Source organism: Callithrix jacchus, chromosome 14, assembly GCF_049354715.1.
Source record: "Callithrix jacchus isolate 240 chromosome 14, calJac240_pri, whole genome shotgun sequence".
Taxonomy (NCBI): domain Eukaryota; kingdom Metazoa; phylum Chordata; class Mammalia; order Primates; family Cebidae; genus Callithrix; species Callithrix jacchus.
This window is the reverse complement of record NC_133515.1, coordinates 91,501,597-91,527,067: the sequence shown is the minus strand read 5'-3', so window position 1 is coordinate 91,527,067 and position 25,471 is coordinate 91,501,597.

The window sequence follows — 25,471 nt, the reverse complement described above, 5'->3', positions numbered from 1 at the left end:
GCCTTCTCTACCTCCCACTGTGGGCCGCCTTGCCCTGGTGCACAGCACCAGCCAGATCACCCCAACTCCATTAGCGGCAGCACATGTAAAGGTATAAGCAAGGGTGCTCCTGTAGCCAGCCCTGCAGTCTACAGATGACTGAAGAAGTATTAGGGGGGTGCACAGGTAATGGCAGTTTGTGCCATTGGTGGTTTTAAAGGGTTTTCATTCACTATATGTACAGAATTCCTTCATTCTCAGTGAAGCTGGCCACGGCTCAAGTGCAAACCTGTGCACCAGAGGACCCAGGAGCACTGTCTCCTTAGGGTGTCAGCCCAGGGATTTTACATTCCTGTCAGTACAAACCAGCCATTGAGGCTCTTCAGTTCACCCCCTAAATTCTCCAGTCCCTATCACCACTGCCCTATTTTTTAAACGCTTATCATTCTTGCCCTAATTGTTGCTGTAGCCCCTTTTCTATGGAGTTTTTAAATAACAGCTTTATTGACATATAATTCACATACCATACACTTCACCCTTTTAAAGTGGTTTTTCAGCATATTCATGAGTCCAGCAACAATAACCACTAATTGCAGAGCACTTTCATCACCCCAAAAAGAAACCTGTACCCATTAGCACACTCCCCATTCTCCCCCACCCCTAATCCCTGGCAACCACTAATCTACTTTTTCTCTGTGGAGTGACTATTGTGAATGTTTCATAAAAATGAAATCATATGATATGGTAGCCTTGTCTTTCTGGCTTCTTTCACTTAACGTGTTCTCAAGGTTCATCCATGCTGGAGCATATGTCAGTACTTCATTTTTTTATGGCCCAATACTATGGCATTATACAGATACATACAATGGATATATACAAAAATGAGTACATTTTATTTATCCATTCATTAGTTATTGGACATTTGGGTTACTTCCACATTTAGGTTATTATTAATAGTGCTTCTATGAACAGTAATATATAAGGTTTTGAGATTAAATAAATTTGGAAAATGCTGGGTTTATCAAGGTTAAATAGGTTTCCTTACTACAGATTTCTTAGAATCAAAAACAGACTAACATTCACTCTAACTTTACTAAACTGGATACAAAAGGCAGACTTTTCCCAACGGCCATTACCCCCAATCCCAAGTTTTTTCTGTTTTAAATTATGACACAAGGTCAAATAATCACACGGAATTCTGAAGTCAACACATTCTGCCCTCATTTCTGAAAGCAGCACAACAGAAAGTAATTGTAATTTTGTGAAGACTCAGAAGCAAATTCTAATCTAGAATTCTCAAAATATGTCTGAAGAAAAATAGATATAGGGGCTGGGCACAGTGACTCATACCTGTAATCCCAGAACTTTGGGAGGTCAAGGCAGGTGAATCACTTAAGGTCAGGAATTCAAGACCAGCTTGGCCAACATGGTGAAACCCCGTCTTTACTAAAAATACAAAAATTAGCCAGGCATGGTGGTACATGCTTGTAATCCCAGCTACTCAGGAGGCTGAAGCAGGAGAATTACTTGAGCCCAGGAGGCAGAGGCTGCAGTGAGCTAAGATCACACCACTGCACTCCAGCCTGAGTGACAGAGTAAGACTCTGTCTCAAAAAAAAAAGAAAATAAAAATAGATATATTCTTATACGGTAGCAGAAGAAACAAGATTGATATTCTCTGAAGTTGATAAAATCCTTTTCTGAATGCAGCAAAATGTTTCATAGGAATCATCTGTCCAGAAACTTTAGTCTCTCTCTACTCATTCTGTAATATTTTAATTGAAAAAATTCCAATGAACACACCTACAATAACTGCTCTACATATAAACTAAAACACCCAACCCACATATCCAATGACAGCTGCAAAAGTGTGACCTGACAACTTCTGGAAAAGGCTCTTGGACATTTTATACTTTAATTTTGAACAACATGACAACCTTTTTAAGTCACCTGCAGCCAAGAATAGAGAAGTTAGTCATTTGTCCCACCTATATTTAAAAATTGAAAACTTTCACATTAACTCTAGTATCATCATTAAAATATAGTAAAGCATAAAAATATTCTTTTTAATATTCATATTTAGATTAACATTGGTATTTATAGAGAGCCAAAGTTGCATCCGATTCTAGCCATAAGAGCTTGAGAACGTAGGGTTGCTTTTCTGTTTCTGTGATTAAATACCGAAGTTCAAGCAACGTGGAAATTAGTGTAAAGAGACATTCCAAAGATCTCTAACTGATTTTTTACAGTGTGATAGACAATTACTCCTTTCTTTGCTCCATTTCAAACATAATCTGTTAAATTTCTTTATTGAAGTATGATAAACTACAGAGCTGACAGCTTACTGATGTTTCCATTAAATATGTGACACAAGTTGAGACTCCCCACCACAAATAGCCTTTATGAATTCAGTAACATACTAAGTATAATGTTACTGTGGATTTTCACATTTCTTTCTAAAAAGATGCTCTGTTTGCAAAGTCTTGTTAAAATACTTTGCACTCATTAAAATGCTAAAATAGAAATTTGTAATTAATTTCCAGCACTTTCTCAAGAAATGTTCAGCTATAAGCAAAGAGTAATCATACACAATGTTTAGAAAGACTATTATCTCATATCAAAATTAACTTTGCTTTGTTGCCACAATGAGAATGTTAGAAAAGCTCTGTGCTCTATGTAGATACCCACAGACACATGACTAGGGCTATTTATGTGTTTTTAGGAATACTTCCAAAATTTCTTGAGCCTATGATCTTCTTCATGGCTCTTAAACTGCTGTGATGATATACAGCAAGGTTTACTTATTTACCATTTGTTGAGAAATTGGAAATTCCAGAGCATCTAATAATTTATAGAGATCAGGTATATTAGCCTGCACCTAATGTGTTATTGTTACCTGGATCTGCTCTACCCCCGAAATCTCTGGCAAGCCTCCATCTGGCACATTCACATGGTCTACTACTACATTCGCTCTTTACTTTCCTTAGAGACATTCAGTTTCTTGATCCTTTCCATTGCCTCCCAATTTAGCAGCCCCACCTGGTTTTACTTCCCGAGAATGGAATTCTTCTCCCCCAAATGATCTGACTTTCCTAACATTGTAGTCCTTCTATTGGATAAACAAGACAAAACTGCAATCCTAACTTAATTCAACTATCAGCCTCCTCTGATGTTTCCTTTGGGGTGACAGCTGCAAGCAGAGTGAAAGCCCACGTTCACAGAGAGTGCTGCTGGTGCCACTACGAATACACGGCCCCCACCCCCAACCATGCCCTCACCTTACTGTCAGATAGCTCTTTCCTATTTCCTTCAGTGACTGTGCTAAATCTTCACTTCTCTCCCATGAGTTTCTTAACTAGAACGTGTGCTTGGCAGAAGAGCATGCCTTTCACAAGATCACTTAGGAAGATGGAGGCAGTGGTCACCCAGTGTTTTAAATCTTCCAGAATTCCCCATTAAAAATAGAGAAACCAGGATGAAAAATCAAAAGAATCATGGACAACACCGAAAACAAAATTAAATAGTAAAGACTCCCTGGAACTCCAAATCTCAAGTGAGGAGGGACACACCACCAATACCTATGAGACTCTGTGGTACACCTGTGTGAGGAAGAAAGGAGAGGAAAGCAACTGGCAGGGAGCGGAACTGAGAACCCACAGGGATTCACGGACATGTGCAGGGGCCACGCTGAGAAGAGCAGCAGGCAGTGAGAATAGCTTTGCGCCTCCAGCTTTCAGGTGAATGCAAGGGTTCCATGGCAAGGATGAGCCTTGTAAATCCTCAAAACTAATTAGCCCAAGCCCTCTTCCAGGACAGAGCCCAGATTAAGAAAAAACTACCAGGGAAAGAATCGGAATTGAACAGCATGGGGACAAAAGAAACAAATAAAAAAGAGGTCCAGATAGAAGGAGGTGAGGGGAGAAAAGTGAGGAGATTTTAGAAAGTCAGCAGCCATGTATTTCAACATTTCACAAAAATAACAGGAGAGAGAGCTCCAGAGCCATGAAATCTAGGCTTCCTTCTAAAAGTTCAAGAAACATAATTCCATGTAAAAATAAGCAACAAAAGGATTGAGAAGAAATACTATATAAATATATTATAAGAAAAAAACTTCAAAAGGAGAAGACTACCCCACAGGCAATAAAAGCACTGCAGAAAGACACGCTGACAAAAGAAAATGAGAACCTGATATCTCAACACAAGCAAAAGGCCACATGACAATAATACAGGAAATGAATGAACAACATAACCCCGAATTACAAAAACTTACAAATGAAGTAAAATAACTCAGGGAGAATTAGCAAAATTTTATTTTAGGAATGTAGGCTAAACTAGAAAGGACATAACAGTGAATACAAAACAAATAATGCCTTAAGACAAATAGAAGGGGAAAAGAAGAGCAGAAAATTTTTTTAAGTAACAAAGAAGTGAAGAAACTTCCAGTTCTGGTTAAGATGGTGTAGGTATACTCTACTGCATCTTTCCCATTGGTAACAGCCAAACATCTTGAAGAGGAGACAGAAAACAATTATTAACAGGCTCTGAGAAATTTAAAAAAGAAAAAAAGCCAGCAAACTGGGTAGTAAAATGAAGTCAAAGAATGACCCACATGATGGTGGCTTTCCTAGGTTTGCTTTTTACCCCTTATCTCCTAGTTTATTCTCTAGGGAAGCCACAATCCCAGAAGAAAAACCCTCTCATTAGACTATCCAGACCCAGGTGAGCCCTAGGAAAGCATTAGCCTCCTCACGGCAGCAGTGGCCATGATATCAAAAGTATCCCTAAGGGTTCTTGTCTCACTGGCCAGACTACCAGGGAAGGAGCCTGAGAGTCGGGGGAAGATCGCAGAGAGTAAGGAGCTGGAGAAAAGGGTCCTTTCAATTATTGCACAAAATCCTGAGCTACACACATATAGAACTGACCAGGATCAAGAGAGGAAAGGCTGTGAGATCTGAACTATGATGCAGACCACGACCAGGTTCTTAGGCTTGCCCCTGGGTGGTGCACATGGAGAACTGTATTAGTTTCCCAGGGTTGTCATAAAGAATCACTGCAATCTTAGTGGCTTTAAGACAATAAATTTATTATCTTATGATTTGGGAAGTCAGAAGTCCTAAAATGGGTCTTAGGAGCTAAAACCAAGGTGTCAGCAGACCTGTGTTCTGGAGGCTCTAGGGAAGAATTCACTTCCTTGCCTTTTCTGACTTCCAGCGGTCACCTGCACTCCATGGCTTCTGGTCCCTTATTCCATCTTCAAACATCACGAACCTCTGCTTTGGCCATCACATCTCCTTTTCCTGATTCTCCTGTCTCTCTCCTAGGAGGATCCTTGGGATTACATCGGGCCCACACACTGATCCACAATAATCTCCCATCTCATCTCAAGATCCTTTATCACACCTGCAAAGTCCCCTTTACCACATAAGAGAACATATTCACAGGTTCTGAGGATTCGGCGATGGACATCCTTGAGGAGCCATTTTTCAGTCTAACACAGAGATACAACAGAAAGGTACTCCAGAGCTTTGGAAACTAACTGACAATGGGAACAGAGCCCACAGGAACTAAGCCAGGACTTTTGGCCTGAACTTAGCTGGGTTGACTGTCTGCTAAAACAAAAAAGGTCAGTCTTCTCCTTAAGAGTATAACAGGGCCCAGAACAGCATAAAGAATATTCAAAATGTCCAGGACACAATCCAAAACCACTTGACATACAAGGAACTAGGAATACATTAAACAACTCTCAAGAGGAAAAGCAATCAACAAAGCCAACCACAAGACTGCTCAGATGCTGAAATAATTAAAAACTTTAAAAGAAATTCTCAGCTCCAAAATGGCAGCGTAGAAGCAAGCTTGCTTCACTTCCCCCACTCCATCCAGAAAACCAAAAACAAATATACAGTGCCAAGACCATCACCAAAAATATCCCAGAACTCATATATGAAAATGAGACAGTTCCCAGGGCTGCAGAGAAGTGAAAAAACACCAAGCAGATGGTAAGAGAATAGGATTTCCACATCCATGACACCCTTTTCTCCATTCTGCCTGGCACCAAGCACAAGGAAAACTTCTCCCCAACTCACTGTTTCTACACTGGGAAAAGTGAGAGTAAGGCGGACAACCAGGTTCCCCATCATTCTGGGTTCCTGGCAGGAGCCCTGTCCTTACCTTAACCCACGGAAAGCATCACAAGTGCATAAAGGGAGAAATATCCTTGAGGACTTGCAGAGACAAAGTGAGAAGGCAGGACATCCCCAGCCCTGGAAACTTTGCTCTATAACTCTGCCAAACAAGACACCAACGCAAATGGCTGTTGAACAGCACCATGCTGTGGGAGGTTCATCCTACATGTCTCCTGGACACGAGTCCTTAGGCAACCTTCCTACACAGCCTGGATATCCCCTCTGGGACCTCCCTCATTTGTAAGGGCAGCTCTCCAATCACTTACAAGTGCTAAGGTAAACCTGGGCTTAAGGTGCCACCAAAAGCCAGAAAGGAGGCAGTGACCTAGCAGCAAAAAAACCCTCTAACCTCAGGAGTAAGATAACTAACTAGAGATACCTGGCATTCATTCTTCCCATAAGAAACAGCAAAAGCTTTGGGAGGCCGAGGCGGGTGGATCACCAGGTCAAGAGATCGAGACATCCTGGTCAACATGGTGAAACCCCGTCTCTACTAAAAATACAAAAAATTAGCTGGGCATGGTGGCACATGCCTGTAATCCCAGCTACTCAGGAGACTGAGGCAGGAGAATTGCCTGAACCCAGGAGGCGGAGGTTGCGGTGAGCCGAGATCGCGCCATTGCACTCCAGCCTGGGTAACAAGAGTGAAACTCCGTCTCAAAAAAAAAAAAAAAAAGAAACAGCAAAAGCAACAAATAAACAGCTAAGACTTGACTAGAGTGTCAAAGGGAGGGTGCTGGAGTACAGCATGGGAGTGCAGACCTACCTGTGATCAAAAGTCTGAAGGGCAGACCGGGTGTGGTGGCTCACACCCGTAATCCCAGCACTTTGGGAGACTGAGGCCGGTGGATCAGTTGAGGTCAGGAGTTTTAGACCAGCTGGGCCAACATGGTAAAACCCCATCTCTACTAAAAATGCAAAAATTAGCTGGGCATGATGGCGCATGTCTGTAATCCCAGCTACTCAGGAGAATGACTTGAACCCAGGAGACAGAGGTTGCAAAATTTCTGCAAGAGATCATGCCACTACACTCCAGCCTAGGCGACAGAGTGAGACTCAGTCTTAAAAAAAAAGAGTCAGAAGGGCAGTGTGGAGGCACCCAGTGTCTGCAGCCCTGTCTCCCCTGCCCAAATCAGATCTGCCTAGAGTCATGAGGGACTTCCCATCACAGGGAACAGGTAAGCAGAAGATCTCCATCAACCCCACTGTCACTGCTGATGTCTACAGTCCTTACAACAAGAGAATCCCACGGTCTCCCAGTTTGGAGAGCTGCTGCGAATTCATCCAGCTGCATTGCCCCAGATTATGAACACAAAGTGCACACTCCATTCCCCTACCCACTGTGAGCCAAGCTGTTGCAGCACTCTACCGTCTTGAGACCAGAGCCACCTCTGAAGTGCACCCTCATCTGCAGGCCAGTAGCCACTGCACCTCTCCAGCACCAGGGCTCCATCAATTCCACCAATCCCACACTGGTGGCTGAACACCACATTCCAGCAGCATAAAGCCCCAGCATCAGCTGTGACACTGGTCCTGCACAATAGGAAACCGACTCCCACCACCCTCACTTCCGGCCAGAGGAACAGTGTGGGAGTCCTGCCCAGGGTGAACATACTCTTGAGCCAGCCAAACTGCTACATGTCCTGCCCCTCAAGCCTCCAAGCAACTGACACACTTCTAGGACAGCAGAGCAGCTATATGCCTGTACCCAGGGCCTACGTAATAGCCCTGAGGTGCCCCACCCCAGGCAGACAAGTCCCTGACCCACCTAATGAACCTATGCCCAGAATCAGATCATGAGAAGCAGCTCTATGGGCTGCCCCTGGCAAAAATGACCCCATCCCATCTGAGCAGCTATGTGCCCATACCCGGGACTGAGGTTAAGCTCCAAGGCCAGCCAAGTAGCTGTGCACCAATGTCCCTGGCCTAAGAAACAGCCCAGTGGGTCACCCCCTATGGATGCATCCCCAGGCCAGCTGAATAGCTGAGTGCCTACATCCCAGGCCTGAGAAACAGCCCCATGAGCTGCCTAAGGCAGACATACCCCCAGGTCAGCCAAGTAGCTGTGCAACCATATCCTACCAGATCCTAGACCTGAGAAGTAGCCCTCTGGACCACCACCCAGTAGACATACTCCAGGCCAACCAAGTAGCTATATGCCCAACTCTAAGTCAGAGAAACAGTCCCATGACCCACGCTCAGCAGACATGTCTCCAGACCAACTGAGCAGTCATGCAGCTGTGCCTCAAGCCTGAAAAACAGCTTATGGGCTTGCCCCCAGGCTGGCCAGGCAACCCATGCTCCTGGACAAAGTAACAGCCCTGTGCCCCCAACCTCAGTGAGCCAGACCCCAAGCTGGCTGACCCACCATGTGCACACATACACCCTCAATCTGAGAAACAGGCTGGTGAGCCCATCCCTGGCAAGGCCGGGCCATTGTTGCCACAAACTCTCAGCCTAGGCCACTGAGAAATTTGCAAACACTAGTGTGGACTGCAGCTGAAGATACTATATGGGGACTACACTACTGTGTCTACCTAGAACCAAAGCAAATGACCCCCACCAAACTGATACCCCAAGACCCATTCATGTGAATAATCTTTCCCTATGAAACCTACTCCATAAAATTGGAACAGGCAACTTTTCTACCAGATCCACAGAAATCAGCATAATGGCACATCAACCATAAAAATATAAGAATACGTGTAACCTCCAAAGAAAACAATAATTCTATAGGAACAGACCCCAGTTATAAGGAAATATATGAAATGCCAGAAAAAGAATTCAAAATAATAATCTTAAGGAAACTCAGTGAGATACAAGAAAATAAAGATAGATAACAAAATCAGAAAAACAACTCATTATTTGAATGAGAAGTTTAATAAAGAGGTAGTTAACATAAAGAACCAAACAGAAATCCTTGAACTGAAGAGCTTAGTGAATGAAAAAATACAACTGAGGGCTTTAACAACAAACTAGACAAAACAGAAGAATTTCTGAACTTGAAGACAGATCTTTAGAAATAACACAGACAAAAATAATAATAATAAAGAACAAAAAAGAATGAAGAAAGCCTACACGATTTATAGGACATCATTAAGCAAACAAATATTCATATTATGGGCATTCCAGGAGATGAAAAGGGAAAAGTTGAGTAAAATGTATTTAATGAAATAATAGCAGAACACTTCCCAAGTTTTGGGAGAAAGATGGAAAGATGGACATCTAGGCCCAGGAAGCCCAAAGGACCCCAAACAGATTCAACCCAAACAGGTCTTCTTCAAGACACATTATAATAAAATTAACAAAAGTTAAAGATGAAGAAAAAAATTTTTAAAGCAGCAAGAGAAAACTGCACAGTCACATATAAGGAAATCTCCATTAGACTAACAGCATATTTCTTAGAATAAACCTTATAGGCTTTGCAAACTACTCATCTGACAGGGAATTAATACCTAGAATATACAAAGAACTGAAACAACAGGAAAAAAAAGAAAAACACCATCTGATTTAAAAATGGGCAAATAGCCAGGTACAGTGGCTTACCTCTGTAATCTCATCACTTTGGGAGGCCAAGGTGGGAGGATCACTTGAGCCCAGGAGTTTGAGACAAGCGTGGGTGACATGGCAAAACCCCATCTCTACAAAAAGTACAAAAAATTAGCCAGGCATGGTGGCATGTGCCTGTATATAGTCCCAGCTACCCAGGGGCCTGAGGTGGAAGGATCACCTGAGGCCAGGAAGTCAAGACTGTAGCGAGCTGTGATTGTGCCACTGCATTCCAGCCTAGGTGACAGAGTGAGATCCTGTCTCAACCAAAAAAATAAAATAAAATAAAAAAGAGAACAAAGGAAGAGGAGGGAAAGGGAGGGGAGGGGAGAGAAGAAGAGGGGAGGGGAGGTGAGGGGAAGAAAGGAGGGAAGGAGGGAAACAGGGCGGGAGGGAGGACAGAAGGAAAAATATTAGTGATTGTCAGGGGCAGGAAGGGAGGAATGAATAGGTGGAACACAAGGGATTTTTTAGGGTAGCAAAACTATTCTGAATGATACGGCAGTAATGGATACATGGTATTAAACATTTGTCAAAGCCCATAGAATGTGTAACACAGAGGAAGCCCTAATGCAAACTATGAGCCTTAGGTAATAATGAATATTTGCTTATAAATTATAACAAATGCATGACACTAATGCAAGATGTTAATAATAGGGGAAATAGGGTGAGGGGCAGCCCAGGGGACAAGAGATGTAAGGGAACTTTCAGTACATTATGTTCAATTTTTCTGTAAATCTAAAACTGCTTTAAAAAAAGGTCTATTAAAAGCTTTTTTGAAACTATGCAAAGGAGTACCTGGATAATAGTTCCCTTTTGTATAAGCAAAGAGGGGAAATAAAATATACATGTACAGTACTTGTTTATTTTAGCAAAAGAAACACCAGGTAGATAAGCTAATGAGACTGGTACATGGTAGAGGGGTTGGGACATTGACACTTCTCTGGATCCAACTTGTTGGCATAGTTACAACTTTTGTGACTATGTTAATATTTTACATAATATAAAAAAAATCAACCAATATAAGAGGAACCTTAAAACCTAACATGAACTAAAACCAAAATAAACTAAATTTTGTCTCAAAGAATAACAGAATTAGAGTAAATGATGGTGGAGAGGGAGATTAAGCCAAGTAACTTTTGAAAACAATATTTACACTATATGTCCTCAGACTAAAGACCAAAAACACTATAATCAAATTTTGAACTCTAGTTAGTAGGGGTTGTTTTTTATTTGTTTGTTTGTTTGTTTTGGTGATATGGGTTAATTTTTATTTAGCTACTTCATATGTATTTGTGGATTTAAAAAAATTCCAAAATATATATGAAGGATAATAAGAGACATATTTCTCCTTGTTGAAGAAGGAAATTGAATTAGTTTGTTCTCGCACTGCTATAAAGAAATAGCTGAGGCCAGGCGCAGTGGCTCGTGCCTGTAATCCCAGCACTTTGGGAGGCTGAGGCAGGAGAATCACGAGGTCAGGTGATCAAGACCATCCTGGCTAACATGGTGAAACCCTGTCTCCACTAAAAATACAAAAGATTAGCCAGGCATGGTGGCACATGCCTGTAGTCTTTATTACTTGAGAGGCTGAGGCAGGAGAATTGCTTGAACCTGGGAGGTGGAGGTTGCAGTGAGCTGAGATTGCGTGACTGCACTCCGGCCTAAGCGACAGAGCAAGTCTCTGTCTCAAAAAAACAAACGAAACAAGACCTGAAACTGGGTAATTTATAAATAAAAGAGGTTTGATTGGCTCACGGTTCTGCAGGCATGGCTGGGGAGGCCTCAGGAAACTTACAATCATGGCAGAAGGTGAAGGGGAAGCAGGCATGTCTTACATGGCAGGAACAAAAGGAAGAGAAAGCAAGAGGAGGTGCTACACACTTTTAAACAGCCAAATATTGTGAGAACTCACTATCACAAGAACAGCATTGGGGAAATCTGTCCCCATGACCCAATCACCTCCCACGAGGTCCCTCCTCCAACACTGGGGATTACAATTCAATGTGAGATTTGGGTGGGGACACAAATCCAAACCATATCAGAAATTAAATATGCTAAACCAATTTTGTGGGAGGCTATTGTTTTGGACTAAGCAATCAGACCAAACAAGAATGGAATTACTCATACTAAGTGCAAGGTAATCACACTGAACTTTGAAATGAGCCAGTTAAAACAAAAGGAAATAGGAGATTCACAGCAACTAATCAGAAGGGGCCTCAGCTTATCTGAACTAGCATAAAGAAGTCCCCTCTGTTTTAACCCTGTAAGAAAGTTGTCTGAACTAATGCTAATCAATCCCCTTTTGTTCAACTTCTGCTTTCTGCAGCCCTTTTCTGCTTGTAAAGCCAGCCTCCTCTGCACAATTCATTGGAATATCCATACTGTTTTATGGGATAAGATGTTGCATCATTCTAGAATTGCCAATAAAAGCAAATTAAGTATTTACACTAAATTTGTTGTAATTTTGACTTTTGACACATATGTGGAAAGATGAAAGTCTAGAGGGGAAAAGAGTAAAATGATGGGAAAAGCTATATCATCCAAATGTTTGTTGTTTAAAAAAAATGAAGTACCCATATTAGTAACAGACAAAGTAGAATCTGAACAAGGACAATTACCAGGGATAAAGAAGAATATTACATGATGATAAAATGTTCAATTCACTAAGAACTCATAACAATCCCAAATGCGATACAACTAACAATACAGCTTCAAGATATAGGAAGCAAAAACTGATAGAACTAAAAAAAGAAACAGACAAATCCACAATTATACTTGGAGATTTCAATACTCCTCTCTCAGTAACTGGTATAAGTAGACAGAAAATCAGCAAGGGTATGAAAGACCTGAACAACATGAGCAGCCAATGTGATAGAACTACTGCTAATAGAACACTCCACCCAATGACAACAGAATACACTGTTTTTTTTTTTTTCAGGTGAACATAAAACATTCACCAAGATAGACTGCATTCTGGGTAACAAAACAAACCAGAATAAATTTAAATGAATTAAAATAATACATAGAATATTATTTGACTATCACGTAAGTAAATGAGGAATCAGTAACACAAAATCTGAGAAATCCCAACTATTTAAAAATTAAATAATACACATCTAAATTATTTAAGGGTCAAAGAAGAAACCTCAAAGGAAAGTAGAATATATTCTGGACTGAATGAAAATGAAAATACATGTCAAAATGTGTGGGATACAGCTAAAGCAGTGCTTAGAAATTTTCAACATTAAATGTTTATATTAGAAAAGAAGAAAGGTCTCACACCAATAATCTAATCTTTCAGCTTAGGAATCTAAGCACAAAACAAGCAGAAGTGTAGAAATCAGAAAATGAAAGAAAAAATATCAAAAAACATCCATGAAACCAAAAACTAGTTTTTTTTTTTTTGAAAAGATGAATAAAAAGAGACAGAGACTGGTCAAGAAAAAAAAAAGAGAGAGAAGATACAAATTGCCAATATCAGGAACAAAAGAGGGGATATCACTACAGATAAAACAGATTAAAAGCTTACAAAGTTGTGTCACTAGGACTCAGAAGGAAATTTGAAAAGATTCTGACAGGTCAAAAATGGGATCATTTTAGCAGTATTAAGCATCATAATAGTGATGCATTGAAATACATTAAATATATTTAAGTCTATGAATTCATAATGATACCAAAGAAACTAACTCGTCACCTTTGGATTGGTAGGGAAATAATTCATTAAATTCACTGAAAACTGGTTAAAAAAGGGAAAGAATCTATCACTAATCCTACCTTTTCTATTTGACTTGCACTATTATAACCAGATAGTAGACAATGAAATATTTCTCTTTATAGCATTTTCCACTCATAAATAAGGAATGAGATTACCTTAGAACTCACCATTTTGCAGCCTCTACTGAATTTAAGCATCAAGTGTCAGTCACTGATGACATCACAATTAGGAGGAAAACCAGACATTAAGTAGTCTTACAAAAAGCAATAATAGATAAAACCATGAATCAAGTCTCTAGATCAGTGCTGTCCAATAGAAATAAAATGCCAGCCACACATATATTTAAATCTTACAGTAGCTGGATTATCAATAGTAAAAATAACAAGGTGGAAATTATTTTTAATAAATTTAATGTAACCCACTATATCCAAAATATTATTTCAATGCAGTCAATAAAGAAACTATTAAGGGCAGGGTGGAATGTTTCATGCATATAATCCTTTTGGGCTCAAACACTTTGGGCTTGAGGCCAGAAGTTCAAGACCAGCTTGGGTAATATACGACCCTACCTCTATGAAAAAAAAAAAAATTAGCTGGGCATTGGTGACATGTGCCTTTAGTCCCAGCTACTCGGTAGGCTGAGGCAGGAAAATCATGTGAGCCCAGGAGTTTGAGGTTACAGTGAGCTATGATTGTACAGCTCCACTCCAATCTGGGTGACAAAGCAAGACTATCACTTGGTGGGGAAGAGGTAACTATTAATAAGATATTTTATATTTTTTGTAATAAATCTTCAAAATTAGTGTGCATTTTGACACAGCACATCTCAATTTGTACTAGCCACATTTTAAGTGCTCAACAGCTATCATACTGAACAGCACAACTCTAGACCCAAGTACCAATTTATGAGAAATAGAGAAGAGAAATGAATACAGCCTCACCATAGGGATTCAACTGGCAACATCCACACTGCGGGAAATTCAACAGCTCAAAACCAGGTTTCTTCAACAAATTAATGGCAAAGAAAAAGGAAAGATTGAGGAGGAATCTGTAGATAAGAGATTTAAAAAACAAAGGAGAAAAAAACTCAAATGTGGTGATTAGAAATGCGCACAGGTGATAAAACTGTAAGAAAAGCAAAAAAGTCATTACCACCAATGTTAGGATAGTGGTTACATTTGGGGGGAAAAGATTTCAAATGGAATGGAGGACACGCAGAACTTCTGGACTGTCTAACAGTGTTATTTCTATACCTGAATAGTGGTTGTTGCATCTTATAAATTCATGATTAACCTATACATTTGTTTCAAGCAGTTTTCCATATATGTGTTATGTTTTATAATGAAAAGGTGTTAATTCAATAAATGCTTGATGGAAAAAATTGATGTTATTAGATATTAATTTCCTAAACTTCACACTGTCCCACCCTACCCCCAAACTTACCATCTCTATCCGTACTCCTAGTTTCTGGTCTTCTGGAATAAAATACTCTTTCTTATTCAAGAACAACACTCCTTGTCTCTTTTGGAATCTTGACCCATTAATATCACTCCTCTTTCCCATCTTCAATTTCCATCTTTCTATTGAGGCAATATAGAACAGTGACAAATAACTAGGCTCTTTTGTCAGAATCCCAGGGTTCAAATCCTGGTTATGATATTTAACTATCTGTCTCATCTTCAGCAAGTAAAAATCTCTCTGCGACCAGCTCTCCTCATTAGCAGAAGGGTCATAATAATTGTATCTAATTCGTAGGGCTGATGTCAAAATTAAAGGAGTTAACAGACGCAAAGTCCTTTGAAGAAGGCCTGCACACTTTCAATAAGTGTTAGTGAAATCATTATTTTCACCACCCCTACCAACTCCATTCTCAGTGTATGAACATGCTCAGTTTTTTCACTTTTATCAAATCCTTTCCCCAACCCTGTGTCCCTGTCTAGTTAGGTTCTCACTCCTTCCCTTTTATTTCAAAGCAACAAAGATCACCCAGTTACCACATCTCTTGGCAGCATTTGAGTACCTATAATATCTTACTGACCTGCACCGAAGCATTTGATACCGTTGTCCATTTTGAACACAAAATTATTTCCTCGAGTTCTGTGACCCCTCTCTTTTGGCTGTCCCGCTTTTGAGAAGGTATGATTAGTCTCGATTTTTAGACATCCTCTACCTGCTCCTTAAACTTTGCTGTTTCTCTATTTGCCATTTTCATTTCACTTCAAAAACTGCCTAAGTGATCTGATTCACATGCATGGTTTGAACAACCATTTATAGGTAGCTAATTTTAAAAGTCTCCAGTTCTGAACCCTCTCAAGCTTTACATATATTTATCCAAATGTCTCCTGCGCCTGGTTGCCAAAATGCCCAATACTGTATTCACTACAGATTGGGTCCTCCCTCATTCATTTACAGTTAACATCTGACCACCCAGGCAGAAACCTATAAGCAATTCCAAGCCCCTTCTTTATCCTCATCCCCAACATCTGATTGCTGTGTCCTACTGATCCTACCTCTAAAATTTCCTAGAAATAATCTATTTCTCACCATCCCTACTATACCTTCCCCAGTCCAGGCCTGTAGCATCTCTCACCTGAAATACAAGAACAATATATAAAGTCTTTATTGACCTCTAATGCTATTTTCTTCCTCACTTTGCTTTATTCTAAAGTAAACTAGAACTACCCATAGTTGCCTAAACTTGTTTCCCTGTTTCTAAGCCTTTATACTCTTTCCCCTGCCTGGAGTGTTTTTCCGATTTTTACTGCATTCTTTCATTTTTTGAGATGATGTTAACTTATTCACAGTGGGGGAAAAAGCCTTCCATGGATTACTAGGTTGGGGTAAGTACCTGTATTAGTCTGTTCTCACATTCCTATAAAAGAACTACCTAATACTGGGTAACTTATTTATTTATTTTTGAGATGCAGTCTCATTGTCACCCAGGCTGGACTGCAGTGGCATGATCTTAACTCACTGCAACCACCACCTCCCAGTTTCAAGTGATTCTCCTGCTTCAGTCTCCCGAGTGGCTGGGACTACAGGCATACATCAACACACCCAGCTAATTTTTTTGGTATTTTTTATTAGAGATGGGGTTTCACCATGTTGGCAAGGCTGGTCTTGAACTCCTGACCTTAAGTGATCCACCCACCTCGGCCTCCCAAAGTGCTGGGATTACATGCATGGGACATTACACCCAGACAATACTGGGTAATTTATAAAGAAAAGAGGTTTGATTGACTCACAGTTCTGTAAGCTATACAGGAAGCATGGCTGGAGAGGCCTCAAGAAACTTATAATCATGGCAAAGAAGAAGGGGTAGGAGGCATGTCTTATGTGGCCAGAGAAGGAAGAAGAGAGAGAGAAGTAGGAGGTGCTGCACACTATTAAACAACCAGATCTTATGAGAATTCATTCACTCTCATGAGAGCAGCAAGGGGGAAGTCAGCCTCCATGTTCCAGTCACCTCCGACCAGGCCCTTCCTCTAACACTGGGGATTATAATTCGACATGAGATTTGATTGGGGACACAGACCCAAACCCTAACAGTTCCTCTGCTCTATAATCCCACAGTCCCTCAACTAAACCATCATCATTGTATTTAACCAAATTTATTTTTAATTTTTCTTAATATGTCTTTTACTGAACAGTGATTTCCAAGGGCAGATACTGTGTTTTACTTAGCTTGGAACTTCAGTGTCTATCATACTTGGCACATGGCAGGTAGTTACTATACCTGGTTGAATGGAAGTTGTTGCTTTCCATTTCATAAATTACTGCCAAATTAATATATCTAAAATTCTATTTTCACTATGTCACGGTGCTGCTCAAAAACATTGATTGTCACACGATACACAACAAATATCTTTATGCTTGTCCTCCATAACAAGACCCAAAATTATCTATACAACACTGTCTTCCACCATATTCCCTTGTATTTACCCTTGATTCTAAATTGGTCTACTCAGTTTTCCAAACTGACTTTTTGATCTCTAACTCTTTAAGCCATTACAACTCATAAAAATGTTGGCCCTATAAATTCAATACTTACTTAGCAACTTACTAACAATTAATCTATGATGCTATGTCATATTAAAAGCATTGTTGTGATGAACAGCTGAATGGGATGGTCACTAATAACTTCCACATCATCAGCAGATGAGTAGTACGAAAAAGGCCTGGATAACTTTTTGTTCAACTTATAAAAGATATCACAAATGCAAGAAAAACATTAAACTTTTATTTTTCATTTTATTCATCTCTTTTTCCTCTAGTCTCACCTTCATTCACCTTTCATGGCTTGAAGCTCATCAGGGAGGAGAAGAAAAGGATTAGCTAGCACAGACTTTCTTTCCCTGAAGCTATGCTTCATCTGTTAATCAAAATACTAACTTGAAAAGATTCTTGACAACCAGAATTCCAGTAAGAAGGAGAAATTTCAGTAGGAAAATCAGGATGTCTTATGACCCAAGTGGTCCTACACAGACCAATCATTTGTTTCTGGAACAAGAGGTGCTGTCAGGAAAACAGCTGGCATTAAGTCAAGGAAAGGTGAAAGCCTGACTCTGTCACCTCCAAGCACTTTGAAGATAATTCTTGCTCCTATAGGGGAGGAGGGGACCATCTGTGCAAAATCTTCCAAAAAACTCTTTAATTCCTTCTGAGTTCTTCTATCTAATACACTGATCTAATGGAAGGAAAATCAGGGTAGGAGGGCAAAGGTGGGAGAGAACGAAAGGATCACATGTAAATATTCAAACATCTCAAAATCATTTGTAAAAATAATACAACACTAAGCATTCCCACTGAGAGGCTTCTATTACGATAATCAAGCAAACTACAAGTTTCAGAGTCATGTCTTAAAACAGAGAATACTATTAGCCAATATTTATTCAACTTTGCATTAAGTATTTCTCATCTATACAACTCTGGCCAAACAGTTCCATAAAGGAACCCCACCCCCACCCCCAATGTGACTATCTTCAGCATTCTTCTCTTGGGCTGGTTTTATTTCCCAGAGAAGACTCTGCTACTCTCCTATCTGGAGATTTTTGCCTTCTGAAAGCAGCTTTTTAGTCCCATACTCTCCATAGGAGCAGATAGCAAAGCATTATCAAATATTTAAAAATAACTTGTAATACTAAACAGAAACCAAAAGAAAATGGAAAAGTAACTTGGAAGAAAAAGAGACTGCAAGGAAAAGAAAAACAGAGAAAAAATACCATGAATACCCTCAGAGAGATGAGCACCCATGAAACAAAAACAAAATGTTACTTAAAAAATCAAGAGAACACCAAATGGCTCTTAAAAACGAAATACCAAAGTGAAAATTAGAAAGGAATAACAGAATAGTGTAGAAGGACCACGATCTGAATAATAGTTGTTCTAGAAGTGGAAAATAACTCAAGAAAATGTCTCAGAATAAAAGGACATGATTTTCCAGAGTAGAGAGGCCCAAGGAAAGTGTAACATCTAGACACACACATAGACAGGTCTGTGAAATTCCAGAGCATCAGAGGAAAATTGAAAATTCTAAAAAGCGGGGGAGGACTCAAGATGGCATTGTGAGAACAACCCAGTATTGAAGCTCTTGCTGGATACGCAGAGAGGGTGAGTCAGGGATGCATTTCCAGATGGATCTTAGTTGCCCACAGAACGGGGAAATTCCCAGGTATAAAAGAGACGTGGGACGCCAGGCAGAGGTCTTGGCTGGTGTAGATGGCAGCCGGTGTGGCTCCGGCCCGCACCGGAGCACAGAGGCGCTCCACAGCGCTCCATACAAAAGCGCACTGTTACAGGTGCCCTGTTGAACTGGCAAACTGAGACCTGAGAGGGCTGAACTTGAGACTGAACGGGACTTGGACAGTGAGCCAGCCCAGGAAATCCCAGGGACATAGCGTTTGGGGTAGCGCAGTGCGACAAACAAAACGGTGATTCCAAACGCTCCAGGTGAGGAGGTTTTTTTAAAGCGCAGCTCCGTGGGGGAGGGGGGGCGTCTGCCATTACTGAGGCAATCAGCCCCTACTGAGGTACATGCCCATTGCTGACGCAGCCTGCCGTTGCCGAGGCAACCTGGTACAACAGAGAGACTCCGCTGCAGGGCGTAGCCTGTGGCAACAGGGTGGAGACCGCAGCAGAAGGGCAGAGCCTGCAGGAACAGGGCGAACCTCACACCAGCAGGGCGGAGCCTCGGCAGGCAAATAGTGACTAGACTGCCTCCTAGCTGGGCAGGACAGCGAGGCAGACACTCACAAGGAAAGCCCCAACCCCCCCTCGAGACAGAGCATCTGAGAAAAAAAGGGTTTTTTTCAGCCTAACAGCCCTAAATGAACAACAGAGCTCACAGCTCAGCACTTGAGCTCCTACAAAGTACAGACTGTCTCCTCAAGCAGCTCCCTGACGCCTCTATATCCAAAAGACTGACATTTGGCAGGCATCATTCTGGGACAAAGATAGCAGAAAAAGAAACTGGTAGCATCCCTCACTGTTCCGCAGCTGCTATAGGTGCACCCCAGACAAGCAGGGCCTGGAGTGGACCTTAGCAGTTGTACAGCGAAGGAGCTAGACTGGTAGAAGGAAAACCAAGTAACAGAAATACTTCATCATCAACAATCTGGGTGTCTACTCAGAGACCCAATCGAAAAGGCAGCAACTACACAGACGACAGGTGGATAAATCCACAAAGATGGGAAGAAACCAGCGCAAAAAGGAGGAAAACACCCAAAACCAGAACACCTCGCTGCCTAGAAAGGACCAAAACTCCTCACCAGCAAGGGAACAAAGCTGGATGGAGAATGACTGTGACGAAATGACGGAATTAGACTTCAGAAGGTGGATAATGAGAAACTTTGGGAGCTAAAAGAACATGTTTTAAATCAGTGCAAAGAAACTAAGAACCTTGAAAAAAGATATGAGGAAATGATAACAAGAATGGATACCTTAGAGAGGAATATGAATGAATTAAAGGAGCTGAAAAACACAATACGAGAACTTCGCGAAGCATGCACAAATTTCAATAGCCGAATTGACCAAGCAGAAGAAAGAATATCAGAAGTCGAAGATCAACTCAATGAAATAAAACGAGAAACCAAGATCAGAGAAAAAAGTGCAAAAGGGAATGAACAAAGTCTCCAAGAAATGTGGGACTATGTGAAGAGACCTAACCTATATTTGATAGGCGTACCAGAATGTGACGAAGAGAATGAATCCAAGCTGGAAAATACTCTTCAGGACATTATCCAGGAAAATTTCCCCCACCTAGCAAGACAGGCCAACACTCAATTGCAGGAAATACAGAGAACACCACAAAGATATTCCGCAAGAAGAGCAACCCCAAGGCACATAATTGTCAGATTCAACAAGGTTGAAATAAAGGAGAAAATACTAAGGGCAGCCAGGGAGAAAGGTCAGGTCACCCACAAAGGGAAGCCCATCAGACTCACAGCAGATCTCTCGGCAGAAACTCTACAAGCCAGAAAAGAGTGGGGGCCAATATTCAACATTCTTAAAGAAAAGAACTTTCAACCCAGAATTTCATATCCAGCCAAATTGAGCTTCAGAAGTGAAGGAAAAATAAAATCCTTTGTGAACAAGCAAGTACTCAGAGATTTTGTCACCACCAGGCCTGCTTTACAAGAGCTCCTGAAAGAGGCACTACACATAGAAAGGAACAACCAGTACCAGCCATTACAAAATCACACTAAATGCTAAAGAGCATCAACATAATGAAGAATCTACAACAACTAACGGGCAAAACAGCCAGCTAGCATCAAAATGGCAGTATCAAATTCACACATAACAATATTAACCCTAAATGTAAATGGACTAAATGCACCAATCAAAAGACACAGACTGGTAAATTGGATAAAAAGCCAAAACCCAGCAGTGTGCTGTATCCAGGAAACCCATCTCACATGCAAGGATACACAAAGGCTCAAAATAAAGGGATGCAGGAAGATTTACCAAGCAAATGGAGAGCAAAAGAAAGCAGGAGTTGCAATTCTCATCTCTGATAAAATAGACTTTAAAGCAACAAAGATCAAAAGAGACAAAGAAGGCCATTACATAATGGTAAAAGAATCAATGCAACAGGAAGAGCTAACAATCCTAAATATATATGCACCCAATACAGGAGCAACCAGATACATAAGGCAAGTTCTTAACGACTTACAAAGAGACTTAGACTCCCACATAATAATAGTGGGAGACTTTAACACTCCACTGTCAATATTAGACAGATCAACCAGACAGAAAATCAACAAGGATATCCAGGGCTTGAACTCAGACCTGGAGCAAGCAAACCTGATAGACATTTACAGAACTCTCCACCCCAAATCCACAGAATATACATTCTTCTCAGCACCACATCACACCTACTCTAAAATTGACCACATAATTGGAAGTAAAGCACTGCTCAACAAATGCAAAACAACTGAAATCATAACAAACAGCCTCTCAGACCATAGTGCAATCAAGTTAGAACTCAGAATTCAGAAACCAACCCAGAACCACACAGCTTCATGGAAACTGAACAACTGGCTCTTGAATGTTGACTGGATAAACAATGAAATGAAGGCAGAAATAAAGAAGTTCTTCGAAACCAATGAGAATGAAGACACAACATGCCAGAACCTCTGGGACACATTTAAAGCAGTCTCTAGAGGAAAGTATATAGCAATAAGTGCCCATATGAGAAGAATGGAGAGATCCAAAATTGACACCCTATCGTCAAAATTGAAAGAGCTAGAGGAGCAAGATCAATTAAACTCAAAACCCAGCAGAAGACAGGAAATAACTAAGATCAGAGCTGAACTGAAGGAGATTGAGACACGAAAAACCCTCCAAAAAATCAATAAATCCAAGAGCTGGTTTTTTGAAAAGATCAACAAAATAGACAGACCACTAGCCAGATTGATTAAAAAGAAAAGAGAGAACAACCAAATAGATGCAATAAAAAATGATAAAGGGGAAATCACCACAGATTCCACAGAAATTCAAACCATCATCAGAGAATATTACAAACAACTCTATGCACATAAACTAGTAAACCAGGAAGAAATGGATAAATTCCTGGACTCCTGTGTCCTCCCAAGCCTAAACCAGGAGGAGGCTGAAACTATGAATAGACCAATAACAAGGGCAGAAGTCGAGGCAGCAATTAAGAGCCTACCACACAAAAAAAGCCCAGGTCCAGACGGGTTCACAGCCGAATTCTACCAGACACACAAAGAGGAGCTGGTACCATTTCTTCTGAAACTATTCCAAATAATCCAAAAAGAAGGAATCCTTCCCAAATCATTCTATGAGACCAATATCATCCTGATACCAAAACCCGGCGAGACCCAACAAGAAAAGAAAACTTCAGGCCAATATCCATGATGAACATAGATGCAAAAATCTTCAATAAAATATTGGCAAGCTGATTGCAACAGCAAATCAAAAAACTTACTCATCATGATCAAGTAGGATTCATCCCGGTGATGCAAGGCTGGTTCAACATATGCAAGTCTATCAACGTAATTCACCACATAAACAGAACCAAAAACAAAAACCACATGATTATCTCAATTGACGCAGAGAAGGCATTTGACAAAATTCAACAGCCCTTTATGCTAAAAACCCTCAATAAACTCGGTATTGATGGAACGTATCTCAAAGTAATAAAAGCTATTTATGACAAACCAACAGCCAATATCATACTGAATGGGCAAAAACTGGAAGCATTCCCTTTGAAATCCAGCACTAGACAAGGATGCCCTCTGTCACCACTCCTATTCAATATAGTAATGGAAGTTCTAGCCACAGCAATCAGGCAAGAAAAAGAAATAAAGGGTATTCAAATAGGAAAGGTGGAAGCCAAATTGTCCCTATTTGCAGACGACATGATAGTATACCTAGAAGACCCCATCGCCTCAGCCCAAAAACTCCTGAAACTGATAAGCAACTTCAGCAAAGTCTCAGGATATAAAATCAATGTGCAAAAATCACAAGCCTTCATCTACACCAATAACAGACTTAAAGAGAGCCAAATCAAGAACGAACTGCCATTCACAATTGCTACAAAAAGAATAAAATACCTTGGAATACAACTCACAAAGAACGTAAGGGACCTCTTCAGGGAAAACTACAAACCACTGCTCAACGAAATCAGAGAGGACACAAACAGATGGAGAAACATTCCATGTTCATGGTTAGGAAGAATTAATATCGTAAAAATGGCTATACTGCCCAAAGTAATTTACAGAATCAATGCTATACCCATCAAGCTACCTTCACAGAACTGGAAAAAACCACCATGAACTTCATATGGAACCAAAAGAGAGCCCGCATAGCCAAGTCAATTCTAAGCAAAAAGAACACAGCGGGGGGCATCACACTACCGGATTTCAAACTATACTACAAGGCTACAGTAATCAAAACAGCATGGTACTGGTACCAAAACAGAGATATAGACCAATGGAACAAAACAGAGGCATCAGAGGCAACACAACATAGCTACAACCATACAATCTTTGATAAACCCGACAAAAACAAGCAACGGGGAAAGGATTCCCTGTTCAACAAATGGTGCTGGGAAAACTGGCTAGCCATGTGCAGAAAGCAGAAACTGGACCCCTTCCTGACACCTTACACCAAAATTAACTCCAGATGGATTAAAGACTTAAACATAAGACCTGGCACCATAAAAACCCTAGAAGGAAATCTAGGCAAAACCATCCAGGACATAGGAGTAGGCAAGGACTTCATGAACAAAACACCAAAAGCATTGGCAACAAAAGCCAAAATAGACAAATGGGACCTAATCAAACTCCACAGCTTCTGCACAGCAAAAGAAACAGTCTCTAGTGTGAATCGGCAACCAACAGAATGGGAAAAAATTTTTGCAGTTTACCCATCTGACAAAGGGCTGATATCCAGAATTTACAAAGAACTCAAACAGATTTACAGGAAAAAAACAAACAAGCCCATTCAAATTTGGGCAAAGGATATGAACAGACACTTTATGAAAGAAGACATATATGAGGCCAACAATCATATGAAAAAATGCTCATTGTCACTGGTCATCAGAGAGATGCAAATCAAAACCACATTGAGATACCATCTCATGCCAGTTAGAATGGCGATCATTAAAAAATCTGGAGACAACAGATGCTGAAGAGGATGTGGAGAAAAAGGAACACTTTTACACTGTTGGTGGGAGTGTAAATTAGTTCAACCATTGTGGAAGACAGTGTGGCGATTCCTCAAGGCCTTAGAAATAGAAATTCCATTTGACCCAGCAATCCCATTACTGGGTATATATCCAAAGGACTATAAATCGTTCTACTATAAGGACACATGCACATGAATGTTCATTGCAGCACTGTTTACAATAGCAAAGACCTGGAATCAACCCAAATGCCCATTGATGATAGACTGGATTGGGAAAATGTGGCACATATACACCATGGAATATTATGCAGCAATCAGAAATGATGAGTTCGTGTCGTTTGTAGGGACATGGATGAATCTGGAGAACATCATTCTCAGCAAACTGACACAAGAACAGAAAATGAAACACCGCATATTCTCACTCATAGGCGGGTGATGAAAAATGAGATCACATGGACACAGAGAGGGGAGTACTAAACACTGGGGTCTATTGGGGGGAAAAGGGGAGGGCCAGTGGGAGGGGGAGGTGGGGAGGGATAGCCTGGGGAGAAATGCCAAATGTGGGTGAAGGGGAGAAAGCAAACAAAACACACTGCCATGTGTGTACCTATGCAACTGTATTGCATGATTTGCACATGTACCCCAAAACCATAAAAAATAAAAAAAAATAAAAAATAAAATTCTAAAAAGCTTTAGGAGAAGGAAATAAAATCAGGAAAATCAGACAATAATCACAAAAGCATTGACTTCTCAGCAGCAATACAGGATATAAATGAGAAAAGTCCAGATACAGGATTTAATACAAGAAAGAAAAGTGAAAGATGATAGCACCCCACCCCACTCACACAGACACAAAAAAGGCTATGCAAGACCCTGATGTACACCAATGCAAA